Source organism: Arvicanthis niloticus, chromosome 29 (assembly GCF_011762505.2).
Source record: "Arvicanthis niloticus isolate mArvNil1 chromosome 29, mArvNil1.pat.X, whole genome shotgun sequence".
Taxonomy (NCBI): domain Eukaryota; kingdom Metazoa; phylum Chordata; class Mammalia; order Rodentia; family Muridae; genus Arvicanthis; species Arvicanthis niloticus.
The window spans coordinates 24,351,837-24,367,110 of record NC_133437.1 but is presented as its reverse complement, the minus strand read 5'-3'; positions in this window follow the sequence as shown (position 1 = coordinate 24,367,110).

Sequence of the window (15,274 nt, the reverse complement as noted above, 5' to 3'; positions counted from 1 at the left end):
GTAGCAGAAAAGGTTTGTGACCCCAGGAGGAAAGCAACAATACCAAACAACCAGAGCCCCCCCAGGGTCTAAACCATCAGCCTGGGAGCACAGAGGGAGGGACCCATGACTCCAGCGGTATATGTAGGGGAGGATGGCCTTGTCAGGCATAGGTGGGAGAGGAGATTCTTGGTCCCATGAAAAAAAACACAGAGTGGGGGGGGGGGTAATATGATGGTGGGGAGGGGGTAGTGGGGGTGGGGGTAGGTGGGGGCACAGCCTCATAGAAGCATGAGAAGGGCAGATGGGATAGGAGGTTTCTGGGTGGTGGGAGGAAGTGGGATAAGGGGATAAAATCTGAAATGTAAATATAATACCCAATTTTTTTAAAAGATGAAAAAAAAGAAAAAAGAAAGAAAAAAATAAAAAAGGAGATTTAATAACGCAAATGGAAGGATATACAAATTTAGGAGGCAATTTATGTTACTGGAAACAGCATCATAGAAACAGGAAAATTACACCCTCATAGAAGCACAAGGAGGGGGATTGGGATAAGGGGTTCCTGGGTGGTAGGGGGAATGGGATAAGGGGATAAAATTTGAAATGTAAATATAACCAATTAAAAAGGGAAAAAAAGTTGTTAGAACCAACATCTTTAATAAAATGTCAGCCCTCTTAAAAAAATTATCTTGATACTAAAACTTGTTTTGAGAATTGTATATTGCAGAATACACAGCCTTGGTGTATCTACTCATCAAGCAAACTGAGCAGACCTGCTCAAACCTGTGATGTCCTGGAATTCCATCTAGATGCAGTGAAGACACAGCATCAGAGGCTTATCAACTTACTCTTCCTCCCACCCCTCTTCTAATATCTCAATGCCTGTAATCAGCTTGAAGATGTTAATGAAAAGTCAGCGCCCCTATTCTCTGGGCTTGGGGACTAAGGTGGTTAATATTGAGCTGTCTTTCTAGGGGAAAGTAGTGGTTTTGTGGGAATAGAGAGGATTAGCTAGGATTTATTGCATAGCCATAACCTATTGGTAGAAATCTGTATAATTAGTATCAAGATAAAGTTATAACTTCTTAAATGGTACAAAATTTACTTTGATTTCAAATGTAAGGTTTTCATTGGTACGAGCTTCTTATTGATATAAAAGTGAAATGAATATTGATACTCTCATGGGCATTGTGCCTGTATAACACATTTAGGAATACAAGGCTTAGACCCAGTCCTTCTTTAACTTTTTTAAACAGATTTGAGATGGTTAGCCTGTGAGTTAAGGGACTATAGCAAATTCAGGGCTTTGAGTTTATTGTTAGGGTGTTCTCTATATTTTATTTAGAAATAGCTGAGAGGAGTTAACAGACAACAGTCCAGATTGCCTTACATGGATATTTGATTTTCAAAACGTCAGAAGTCCATAGAATTGATGTTATAAGCATTTCTGTATTAATGTTCATTTTGATTAGAGACCTGTCTGCTCCTGACAGCTTCCTGTCTTGGATTGTAAGAAGAAATTGAGCATCTTTGGAGTTACTCCAATTGTGGTGAGTCAGCCACTAGGCAAAAATTGCCTCTTTCCATCTACAGAGAAAATACTGTCCAGAAAAGGACACACTTAGAGAATAGTCGACTGATTATATCTGCCAAGACAGAGTAATCGGCCCTTAATAATTCTGCATCACTAGATCTGTCAGATAATCCCAGAAGGCTGAAGATCAGATGCTCCAACATTCTGCAGTATAGGGAGTGTCCAGGTGTTCAGAGGTCTCTATAAATTGGCTAAGCCTTAGAAGCTATGCTTTATGCTTCCTATAATTTCAGTTAACTCAGTCATTCTGGATTTCTGATGGGGTTGAAAATTTATAGTCCCATAGCCAATCCTTGCTATTTACTTTCAGAGAAAAGATTTGAGAGGATGGTTTTCAGCTGACATTCATTCTAAAGCCAAGAAAAAAGCCAGGTTCAGGACTAAGTCTTTTATTTAGGAGAGATGACAGAGGTTCTGCTTAGTCAACAAAATGATGGACTGGGTATTAGGTCTATCTTGCACCTTACTGACATAAATTAGTGTAGTTATGCTCTAACTGTATTTTGAGAGAAAAGTTTTATTTTAACAAGAAGGGTGATATGTAGGAGGAGCTAAGGTGGGAGGAGTACTGAGAGGAGGAGGAGAAGGAAAGGAGGAGCTAGGTGATGAGAGAGAAAGAGAGATGGGGGCCAGACATGGAGGCGGATGCTCACATGTCTCTGCCAGTCAAAGATAGTTGATATATCTAGATTGGGAATTAGGTTACAGTTCTGATTGATATTGAGCATTACCAAACTTATAAACCCTTTGGTTGACATTAAAAACATTGTATAAAAGCGAAAAGGAGAAGGGGGTATGGGATAGGGGTTTTCTAGGGAGGGGAAATGGGGAAAGGGGATGGCATCTGAAATGTAAATAAAATATCCAATAAAAAAAGTGGGAAAAAAGTGTTCAATATCCGTAGCCATCAGGCAAATGCCATCTAACCTATTATTGAGAACTACCATCAATAAGTCTAACAAATGCTGATAATGATATAGACAGAAAGAAACCCTTATTCACTGTTGGTAAGGGTACAAATTAATAGAGCCACTGTAAAAATGAGTTTGGATAGTCCTCAAAAAGTTAAAAATGGAAGTCTGGCAGGGTGGTGTATGCCTTTAATCCTAGCACTCAGGAGGTAGAGTTAGGCAGATCTCTGTGAGTTCAAGGCCAGCCTGGTCTACAAAGCTGAAGAAGTTCCAAAAGAGCCAGCGAAAGCCTGTCTTGAAAAAAAAATTAAAAATAGAATTACCGTATGATTTCATTATTTTACTCCTCACATACACCCAGAGACCTTACCAGAGAGACATTTTCTGTATTTATTATTTATTGCTTTATTCACTAGAGCAAAGAATCAGAATCAACCTGACTGTCCATCAACAAAACAAAGTCAATTTTCAGACAGCAACAAAGAAACTAAAAAGCAAAACAAACAGCAACAACAAAAATCTACCTTCTATGTAAAATATGAGAATCTCACAATATAATTGAGATTTAATTATAGTTAAAAGGAATCTTATTATCAGCTTTTGTACATGGGTGTACTGGTATCAGTCTAGACTTCCTGATTATATGCACTGCAGAATATATTATGTGGTGTGGGTTGTTGTCCATGCTTGCTGTTGTCCAGGCAGCCTTCTTGCTGACATCTGTTGGGAGCTGACTTTAAGCAGAAAGCGGCTAGATCAACTTTGCAGCCATCTGGAACCATATACCCTGATGAAAGACTTGGTTTTCAAAAGCCTATAACAGCTGAAGCACACTCTGATAAGTATATTGTTTAACCCACATAGCTTGTTTTGCTGTTTAGTAACCCCAGCTGTATGGTGTACATGGTAAAATGTTTTCACCTGTGTTCTCCTATTTGTGCTTATAATACCCAGGATTTCCTTGTAAAGTGGTGGTGTAGTAGTGGAGTAGGGTGCTATAGTGTGTGGTGTAGTGGTGGGTAGTAGAGTAGGAATTGTGTGTGTTGAAGACAGTAAAGGAGACTTGACTACAGATCCTCTGGGTTGTTTTTCATTCTTTGAGTTTCTCTCCCTTCTTCCCCCCACTCTCTCTCTTGCTAGAACCCGACCTGTGGACAGAGCGGGCCGCAACAGACATCTGCTACAAACTAGGGTTAGATATAAAATATATGTCACTCTCTTCAAAACTCACAAAATAATAGAATGTATTCATCAAATCTGCAACAACCAATCAGAATAAATAAATCTGACTCTTTCATCTTCTTAGTAAGAAATATATTGTGATGTATTTACTGACTCAGAAAATACAAATAAGAATAGGCATTGTCTTTATTAATCACATCCTATAGTTGTTGACAGACAAATTGTATTGGAAAGGAAAATGTAAGCAGTTGGGCACCAGGGACTTTCTCACTGGTGTATCCCCCCACTTAATAACTACTTTGAAACTTGCTCTCTGAAGGCACATCCACTCCAAAATATCTCATTTTCAACTCATTTTGATGTGTAGAATGCTTCCATGTGGTGACGGTAAGAGTGGGAGAAGCTATTTAGCTCTGTAAAGTTGGGACAGGTCACCTGAGCATAGGGTTAGATTTTTGTCAACTTAATTCTCTGACTCTGTCTTCTTGGTTCTGTTTATTACTCCATATCTATTCCCAGTGTATTTAGAAATTTCAAATAGAGGCTGATTTAAAACAAACTCACTGGGTAGCCCCTGGGACCAATAACCAGAAGATAACCATAGTAATGGTGTCTTCCCTTGAACAAATAGGAATATCATGAGGAATGATGCTTGAAATTTAACAAGGTCCTCAAAGCAGCACTACAGTCAGAGACTGTCTAAAGTGAACTAGTGCATCACATGTTACTCATTTATATTACATACGACAACACGTCGCATGTGACTATTTTCTGACCAGTTTTGTAAACTACCCTGGATAATATATAGAGAAAATTGTACTTGGCCATTGAAATAGTATTAGATGAAAGTGTAACAGAATTGTTTTCAGAAATGACTCATGAAGATGGTCATAACCTACAGAAAAAGGACCTGGGCCTCTTGCTGTCTGCATACAAGTGGCCACAGACACTGGGAATGAAAATAAATCATAAATGTAAATGTATCATAATTAAATAAATTCTACCAGTATTTAGTAAGCAACTACCATATGATAGTGTAGAGGGGTCTTCACAGTGAATACTGAGAGCCCTTCTCCTGTAGAAGTATACCCTCAGATTCTTTTAGACTTACACTTGACTAACATGTAGAAGAAATATATTCCATGTGTCATCTTCTCCAGAGGGTAGTACTCTTAACTTCCTAATTGAACTTTTGTACTGTAAAGGCTTGTGTTATTTACCTAGGTTGGGATTTTGCTTGATACAGATTCCCAGTTTGTAGCCTAGGCTGACCTTGAATTTACTGTGTAGCTAAGGCTGACCTGGAATTTTTGATCTTCTGCCTCAGCCTTCAAAATGTTAGGTTCAAAGTTGTGTGCAACTGCCCAGCTGATACAGCTTCTTGAGTGAATCCAAGGCTGCTTGCATGCTAGGAAAGCACTCTAGGCCCATGGATATGCTTTGTGAACAAAACCAAATGCCAACTTGTAAAGTCAGAAAGCACATTTTTCTAGGATATGAGCTAACTAGCTAGTCAATGACCTTTATATTTATCTGTGCTTTATATTTGTGAATTTAAAAAATGACCTTGCAAGAGCTGGAGATATTGCTGAGTTGATGGAATGTCTGTCATAAAGATGCAGCTATGTTTAGAAGACATTGGCTCCTCCATGGTGATCTAATGCTCCAGTATCATGTAAATTTGATGTAATGAAGGATTTAGTTTTCAAAGGACACCACAAGTGAAAGCAACCATGAGGATCCAGTAGTAGTTCATTCTAAGGTGGTGGGTAAGTTCAGGATAGAACCATGGGATTATGGGAATTTGTACATAGAATTTTAAAGAAAAGTGTACTTATAATTGTCCAGGGAGCTGCTAGAGAGGAGAGCACTGAGATAAAGGGAACTGTGGATGAGAGAGTGAGCATCCCTGTGGATTCCTGCAAGTGAATGCAGGACTAATAACAAAGTCCTTGTGTCAGACCCAGAGCAGCCATCATTAAAGGCACCACACAGCAAGCTGGTCTCCTGAGGGCTTAGATGGGAAACCAGGGTGACAGGATATTCTTAAGAATACTGCCATTGGTGATTTTTTAAATTTTGGTCAAGCTTCAAGAATGGCCTATATAGCTTTTTGTCCTGGGAATACTTTTATTCCTGCCCATTGTATTAAAGCTTGTCTTTAACAACATCAATATGTTGGTAGCCAAAGTACATGGCTTGAACCTGAAAAATGAACCCCCAGACAGTTATTAAATTAACAGGCTGGCAAGCCAAGGACAGGTAAGATTCTGTACAGAGCCTTACCAACCTAAAACATAAGTGTATTGCTTTTGATAATGCATAATCCATGATAGGTAAGAAAGGCATTCTTGTCAGAACAATCTAAAACAGGCTCAGTCTTGTTAACAAAATAAAAAAGGGGGAGAGGCAGACAGCCTTTGGGGCTGCTTGGTAAAAATCTGACATGGGCCAAGGACAAGGAAATGGGGTGCTTGACAGGAATATGACATTGGCTGAGGACAAGGAAGTAGGCTTCAGGCAAGAATCTGACATTAGACTAGAATAAAAATGTAATTTCAGGCAGGAATATAAATTTTAGGCTAGAATAAGGAAGTAGGCTTAAGACATAAAATGACTTTGGGCTAGGACAGGGAACTTGGCTCAGATATTTGGTCATCCTGATAAGCCCTTAGAAACAGTGATCATGGGAGTATTCTTGAAATTTTGTTTATTGCCTTGCTTGTTCTTTGACTATTTGTGTTTATTGTCTTGCTTGTTCCTTGACTATTTGCATCTATTGTACTGCTAGTTCCTCAATCTAGAACTGACCTGAACACTTACATGTAATTCAAATGATATAAAAGCAAAAAAGAGGAGGGGGGATGGGATAGAGTATTTCTAGGGAGGGGAAACGAGGAAAGAGGATGACATTTGAAATGTAAATAAATAAAATATCCAATTAAAAATAAAAAAGAATACTGCCTAATCCCCCAGGTCAAGGACGAGGCTTGGACATCATTCTAATGCTGTGAAAAGGTCTGGAAGGAACTCAAGGTGTTTGGAGGTGTCATGTGAAGGGGAGGAGAGCCCTAATCTACCCTTAGCAGACAAACTAAGCCATCAGAGTGAACTGTGATGTATACCTCCCTGTACCTCCTTCTCTCTGCAGACTTGGGTCAGAGTGAAGCTCAGTGGTTTCAAGAGGCCAGGAGTCTGAGTGAGAAGCTGAGAGACACCTACACCAAAGCCTCTTTCTGCCACATGAACTTGACAGAGGTGTGTTCCATCCTCGGCACTGACCACTTGCTCGGCTGCAATGTGTCCATCACTTCAAAGCACATCAGCTGGCCAGTGCAAGGGGCCCTGACCATCCCCGAGGTCTTCGCCAATTTCAGCTGGGATTAAAGGCGTGCACCACCACCGCCCAGCAAATTTTGTTTTTCTGAAGATACTGAATCTTAAAGGCCAACAATTCCCAGATAAGGAAACATCAGAAAAGTTTGGTAAGTTTATTTATGAAACAGTGTTTCTTAATTTATTCTTTGTCTCCTCCTTCTCCTATTCCTCCTCCTCTTCTTTCTTTTCCTGTCAACCAACAATGAAGCAAGTTTGAACAGTTGTCCCTGGACTACTGGCTAGGGTTTCTATTGCTGTGATAAAGCACCAGGGCCAAAAGAAGCTTAGAGAGGGAAGGGTTTATTTCAGGTTACAGCTCTCAGGTAACACTTCATAACCTTGGGAAGTCAAACTGAAGCAGAGGTGTGCTGATTACTGGCTTTTCCCTTATGGATGGCTCAGCCTGCTTTCATATAGCACTGGTGACCACCTGTCCAGGGGTGGTTCCATCCAAAGTGCTGCTGTCCTCCCTCATCAATCAAGAAAATGCACCACATGCTGTGCCACAAGACGATTTGATAGAGGCATTTTCTCAGTTGAGGATCACTCTTCCAAAATTACTCTAGCTTGTGTCAGGTTGACATAAAACCACCAGTACAACATTCATGGCAATTGATTCTGGGACTCCTCTGCTGATATAAAATGGTACAGTGTTTGCAAATGACCCCACATCCTCCGTATTCTTTAAGCCATCTCTAGATTGCCTACAATCTAGTACAATATAGATGCTGCATAAACAGCACTGTGCTGTTCAAGGACTATGGCATTGTGGCAATGTCTGTACATGTTCAGCATCAACATCATTTTAAAAAGATTGCGTGTCTGGCAAAATGTCTCAGAGCATTCCAAAATCTTGATGCCAAGCTGGAAGCCTTGAATTTTATTCCTATGATAGGCAAAGTAGAAAAAAAGAACTGATTTAGGCATGTTGTTCTTTGACCTTCACACACATATTCATTCTCTCTCTCTCTCTCTCTCTCTCTCTCTCTCTCTCTCTCTCTCTCTCTCTCTCTCCACATGGTTTAGAAACACTATGACTCAGAATTATTACCATGATAAGTACATGAAGAGTTTCAATACTTTTTAATGCTTCATTTATTTTTATTTCATGTGCATGTATATTTTGTGTACATGTTTGTCTGTGAGAAGGGTGTTGGATCCCAAGGAACTTGAGTTTCAGACAGTTGTGAGCTGGCATATGGGTGCTGGGAATTGAACCCAGGTCCCCTGGAAAGCAGCAAGTGCTACTCTGCCCCAAATTTCAATACTTTTGACTTAATAAATTATTGAAAAACTAATGAGTTTGCCTGGAAATTACAGAGCTGTACCTTCATGGTGTCTTTCAGACTGTATTGTTCGTAAGGAAAGCCTGAGTTTCCTACAGAGACAGCAACTGTGTGTGTGTGTGTGTGTGTGTGTGTGTGTGTGTGTGTGTGTGTGTTGCCCTGGTATCCAGCATGCTAGGCAAGCATCGTATCACTCAGCCAACTCCCAAAGCCATGGACTTGGGTTCTAAATAAATACTATCTATTCTAAAGAATCAAGAGTCTGCGAAGAAATATTTTATTCCAGAACTGGAAAGAGGAAAGTGAGAGATAGTTCTAGAACACTGGCTGATGCTACAAAGTCCTCTAAATAGTTTCTACAAAGGCACAGTAGTAGAGACTAGTGATCATATGATGTAAAGAACGCCATGCTTAGGGTATATGGCAGAGACCTGTCTGAGTAGTGGATTGTGCTTTACTGGGGAGGGTGGATGTCCTAGAAGGGACAGCTTGAGGTGAGATGGAAGGGAGGGGTCTGAAGGCACTGTGCAGCTAGGAGAGTGACCTTCAGTGGGGACTCCAATTCAGAAGACAGAGTAGAAAGGGATAGGCTGCCTGGATTTGGATAGAGACAGGATGAGGGAGGATGGAGGAAGCAGCGGCACAGAGCAGCAGGGAGAAGCTGTGTGCTGACCCCTTCTCCTGCTATTGGAGAGGACAGTCATGAGGCGGGCCTGGGGTAGGTGGGGCCTCCTGGACTACAGACTGTGTAAGTCATTGGCTCTCATGATGGAACAACTCCCAAGGAAGGCTCTCTTGTGTCTCCCACAGCCCAGGCTCTGGGTTCTCTCAGGAACCTGGAGCACCTGCTCCTCCCCACTGGGGACGGGATTCACCAAGTGGCTAAACTGATTGTCCAGTAGTGCCTGCAGCTTCTATGTCTCTGAGTTCTCGCCTTTCACCACATCTTGGACAATGACAGTGTGATTGGTGAGTTTCCCTCAGAGAATGAATGGGGTTCCCTTGTGTGGAAGCAGTGGTGTCAATGGAGCTGCCTGCTGCAATCACCTAGAGCCAGGAAAAGCTTCCAAATGCTTCCTCAATTCCATCATCACCTGCTTTGTCTCCTGCCCTTCTGCAGATTCATCCTGGTCTGACTGGGAATGTCAACAGTGCCTTTTTTTTAAAAAAAAAAAAAAAATAAGGGTGATAAGTGTGTGTGTGTGTGTGTGTGTGTGTGTGTGTGTGTCCATCTTTCCATGGACAGCTGACAGCTTACTCTTGGCTAATGTTTCAATTTTACAGCCGGGCAACTGCACTTACACACACTATAGCATCAGATAACAATATAATGTGATGTGGAGAATCACGAAAACCAGGGGACAGCCATTGGTGGGGAGCATGGAATATTCCAGAATAATATTCATTCAGGAAATGAGAAATATACTGACTATCACAGAAGATCCCTGTTCAGGACACAAGAGAAACACTTTCTTAGGGCCTCTGTGTTTACACTCAAGCTGCATTATGATTCTGGGTGAAATCTACTCTATCCTTCCACATATTTAGGAAAAGTGGTTAGACCATAAAAAATGAAACAAAAACTCTACTGGATCTTCACCTCCAAAGTCATGGGCCCAAGCTAATTGACAATTCAGCGAGTCTGCCTCCATTTCCTTCAGAGCCCTGCTCTCAGTAACCAGGGAGTCCCATCTAAGCTATAGGTGGAAGGCTCTATAGTAACCAGTAAGAGGACAAGCTTTTAGGACTGTCACCCTCCCTCCTCTGCATAAAGGGACTCACTGTTGACACAATTTCTCAGTCCCTTGTACTGTGCCCTGGTCCATAGCTGGGCTCTGCCTTGACATATGTCCTCCTGTGAGACAGAAGAGAAGTCTACATTCCCCAGACAGCTGCAGTTCTCTGTGCTTGACTTCCTGGTGTCTGCTTCCCCCTTTCATTTGTCCAGGTTGTTTCCTATCAACCAGGCAGCTCTTTGGTGCTTTCAAAATTAGATCTCTAAACATCGTGTAGAGCATGTCCCACTTGCATTGCTGAAGTTTGAGAGTAGTTCCAATAACTTGTGAGCATTATTCATGTCCTCAAGATTCTGTTTTCATGAGTGTTTTGTTTTCCAGCCAGGGTGGCAGCCAGAGGCAGCCAGAAACTCGAGAACTTAGATCTTTCCACAAATCACAAGATTACTGAGGAAGGATACAGAAATTTCTTTCAAGCCCTGGACAACCTGCCAAACTTGCAAGAGCTGAACATCTGCAGGCATATCCCAGAATGCATTCAAGTTCAGGCCAGCACTGTCAAGGCTCTGGGTCAGTGTGTGTCCCGACTGCCCAGCCTCACCAGGCTGCATATGCTCGGTTGGCTCCTGGATGAGGAGGACATGAAAGTGATTAATGATGTGAAGGAAAGACACCCTCAGTCCAAACACTTGACTATCTTCTGGAAATGGATAGTTCCATTCTCCCCTGTTGTCCTAGAGTAAAGGATGCAGCTGAAGGCTACTGACAGTTCTAAACACCTGATTCCTAAAACCTCTGGCTATACACACCTGTACTTCAACATTTAGGATATTGGAGTTGGAGAATCAAGAGATTCAGATCAGCCTGGCTTGCGTGCATAGCATGTTTCTGTCTCACAACTAAAGACATAACTAACCATTCTTTTAAAGAGTATCTATTAACTGTGGAGGCTGGCAAAATTCCCCCTTATTTTCCTTTTATATGAATGAGTGTTTTTGCCTTCATTATTTTTATGGAACACATGAACTGCAGAGGTCAGAAAAGTGTGTTGGGCCCTCCTGGGTCTTGAGTTATAGAGTCTCCATTTGGGTGCTGGTCACCACAGCTTCATTCTTAATAAAAGCAACAGGTGCTCTTAAACCCTGATCCATCTATCCCAAGGCTGATAATTTTTTTTAAAATCTCCATGCTCATCACTGAACTTAGGAGCTACAATGAACAGTGCCTTTTTCAGTCCTTGTATACTTCTCCTGTCTAAAGACTAGGGCATCCTTCAAGTTCATACAAGGAAACTTCCAATACCAAAGTCAACAGGAAAAGGCTGGTGAAAGGAACATTGATCTATGTAAAGCCAAAACATTGTAGGAGTATTGAGAGGAGGATATGCATGGCCTGTTTATAGAATGAGTCAGTCTTATACATGAGGAAGCAGGAGTTGACTTTACAACAGGATGCAGCTGACTCTTTCCAGGAGATGCTCTTTAGTCTTTAGTCTTTGCAGAGCCTCTGCGTATTCAGTAGCTTTGGTGTGGCCGTGCATCTATTGCCAATGGGAGAAAAATATTGGACTTAGAGAAAATTTTTTATGAGAGTTTTTGAGAATTTTGCATGTGCTGCAATGGCCTTGTGATTTTCTTAGGAATGTATGGTCTTTGGTATATACATGGTTCTAACTATTAAGGACTTTATGTTTGAATAGGAATGGCCACCACAGTCTTATATGCATGAATGGTTGGTCATTAGGGAATTGTCACTCCCTATTAGGAGGTGTGGCCTTGTTGGAGTAGGTATGACCTTGTTGGAAGTCTTGTGTCACTGGTAGTAGGTTTTGAATTTCAAATGTTCAGGCCAGGCCCAGTCTCTCTCTCTCTCTCTCTCTCTCTCTCTCTCTCTCTCTCTCTCTCTCTCTCTCTCTCTCTGTGTGTGTGTGTGTGTGTCTCTCTGTCTCTTCCTACTGCTGCCTGTCAATACAGATGTAGAACTCTCAGCTACCTGCCCAGCACCATGTCTACCTGTGTGCAGCCATTTTCTCCAACATAATGATAATGAACTAAACTTCTGAACCTGTTAGTCAGCACCAGTTAAATGTTTTCCTTTATAATACACATCATGGTCGTGGTGTCTCTTTACAGCAATAGAACACTGACACAATTAACCTACTTAATTATAATAGTAATTTATCACATCATAATGTATATTGAAACATGACTTTGCACCTGCCTGATATACCTCAAATACATATGCGCTTTTTTTTTTTTAATCATTTGCTAATTATGCCTCCATTAAGCTGAGGGAAAATATTTCTGAAAAAAAAAAGTTTTTAACTTAAAAAAAAAGAATGCAGTGTTTATGTGTTGGAAGTTATATTGGAGGCATTTTCATTTTCTCTTGACTATTTTTGTTTTGTTTGTACAGTCCCTGAGCAGTGAGTCACAAAAGCCATCAAAGCGGTGGCAGGCCTTTCCCTTCCTGCCCCAGCCTATGGCTCTCACAGTAAAATGTCCCATAGAAGTTGTCCAAAATGGCAGTTCCTATCAAAATGGTGGCACTATAAGATCTCAGGCTGCACCACAACATCTCAAGCCTACAGCTGTATCCGAGCTGACCACAGTGGTATATCTCCTTCCCCTCCTCAGCTGGAGCGACCCTTCAGGAGCTGTCCACAGTACCAGCACCTTTTTTCCTGCCTCAGCCTACAGCCTTGGTGAAATGCCACTGCAGGAACTGTCCACAGTAGCAGAACCTCCTCTCCAGCCTCCTCAGAAATCCTGTATAAACACTGCCCCTTTGTCCAATTCCTGGCTGACCTCTCCCTGGAGCAGAAGGTAGCCATCCCTGGATTTGTCTCTCATCCTCCTGGATTCTTACCTTCAATAAATCTCTTTCATAAAATGTACTGCCCAGAGCAACTCTCTCATTGGAAGAAGCTGAGAAGGAAATAAGCAAAGAAGAGAAGAAGCAGGGAAGAGAAGAAGGAGCAGAGCTGAGGCTCTTAAGCTCCATGGTTCATCTGGGGATGCCTTTCCCTGGGAGCTCCCATGCCTCTGCTGAGGAGGCTTCCTCAGAGTTATGTGATTCCTGAGCTCCTTAGAGCAGAAACACCTACAGTCTATGTTATTGCCATTCTTAATATTAAAATTCTAGCTTGTGGTGTAGCTCAAAGATAATGTGCCTGCTTAGTATTTATGAGGTCATGAGTACCATCTGAACGAAGATGACAACAATGACTATGCCAAACTGGATGGAAAAAAATCCCAGGATGTCCTAACCCTACAAAAAGAACTACAGGCAAATGTTACTGAGATTGGGGAAATAGTCTTCCACATGGAAGAGCACACAGGTTGGTTATCTAATACCAAATAAATGGTCATCCCTGAAAATGTTGTGAGGTGGGTCCACCAGAAAACACACATGGGCCCTCTTAAAGTTGAGAAGAAAGTCTATCTGGCTGCATGGGGACCTTGCCCAGATCATGCACCCCCAGTCCTCATTGTTCTTTGTCTTTTAAACACAAAACCCACATCATGGTTGACTGGTTAGTTAGCAGGAAAAGTTAACAGAAGCCAATTTAGCATATTTAGAGACTCTTGGATCCAGGAACTATGGGCCAGGTCTTGATTGACTGATTCATTTATTGGATTTTTTTTCCTGTTTTGGCAGATGTTTTGGGGCCTACATGTTGAGTTTTACAGCCTGAATGGTGCCTCAAATATATCATTTGTTAGGCTAGGGTCCAGGACCCACTACAAAAACATATGAACAAATAACATTATACAAAAATAGCAGACTGTATTTAGAAATATGTGTATATGAATATATGTGTAATGTATATAAATATGCATATATGTATGTAAAAACATATGTGTAGTGTATGTATTATAATGTATGTGTATATAATGTATGTGTGTATGGTATATATAATGTACATAACAATATATGTAAAAGGTATACAAATATACATATATGTATGTAACAAAAATGCATAAAGAAGCCATAAATTTGAGAGAAAACAAGAAGAACATCTGTATATATGGGAAGTTTTAAGGGGAGGAAAGAAAGGGAGAAATGCTGTAATTATATCATAATCTCAAAAATAAAGGAAAAAATGAAAAAAATCAAAGAAGTAGTGAAATTCCAGCCTTCCCTTTCTGAGCACATACTAAGTATACCAGTCTAATCCTGCTTCCTAAATCCTTCCTCTGTGCCAACAGAAGCAAACTCACCTCTGTTCTCAATTGCCTCTCTGAATGTCTCTGCATATCCTTAGAAGACTTAACTCAGTTCCAAGCTTCTTCTTTGAAAACTGAGGTGGTTTGAATAAGAATGGCCCTCATAGACTCATATTTGAATGCTTATGAAGTGGCATTAGGCATGGTCTTGTTGGAGGGAATGTGTCACTGGGCATGGGCTTTGACGTTTCAGAAGCCAGGTCCAAAGTCTCAATCTCTTCCTGCTGTTTACAGATTCAGATGTAGAACTCACAGCTATGGCTCCAGCACCATGTCTGCCCACATGCCTGTATGCTTTCTGCCATGACAACAATGGACTAAACTGTAACCTCGAGGTTTTCCATCCACCCACCAGTTCCTGAAATAACGACTCTGAGACTTAATTACATATGAATAAATGCTTAGGCCATAAGTGTGAGCTTGTTCCCTGACTAGCTCAGAACTGAATTAACCCATTTATTCTATTCTGTAAGTGCCACGTGCCTGGTTACCTTTTCTCAGTTTCATGTGTCTGTCTCCTCAGAGTTTGAGGAGAATCTCCCTTGATTGCCCTATTCCCGAGTTTCTCTCTCCCTACAAGGACACCTCCCTTTTCCTGCCTCAGCTAATAGATCTTCTGCTCTTTATTAACAGGTGATGCTTCCACACAGTACATAAAATATTATCTCTACATTTCCTCCTTTTAACCCTACAAATGACTCTTTATCTTATAACAATAAGCTATAAACAATAATAACAATTATGAGAACTCCAGTGCATATGTATTTGGCAACCTCGGAGGAAATCTTCTATTGTTTATCCTATCTTGGCGAATTCAGAATTCTGTACCAAAATAAATTTCTATCGTAAGTATTAGGCATTACCAACCTAAAAACGTCTTAGACCTTAGACCTTAATCCTACACAACTTAGCTTCAATATAAGACTATAACTATTTCATTCTCAACCTCATCACAGACCTGAGAAGGAAGAAATATTAC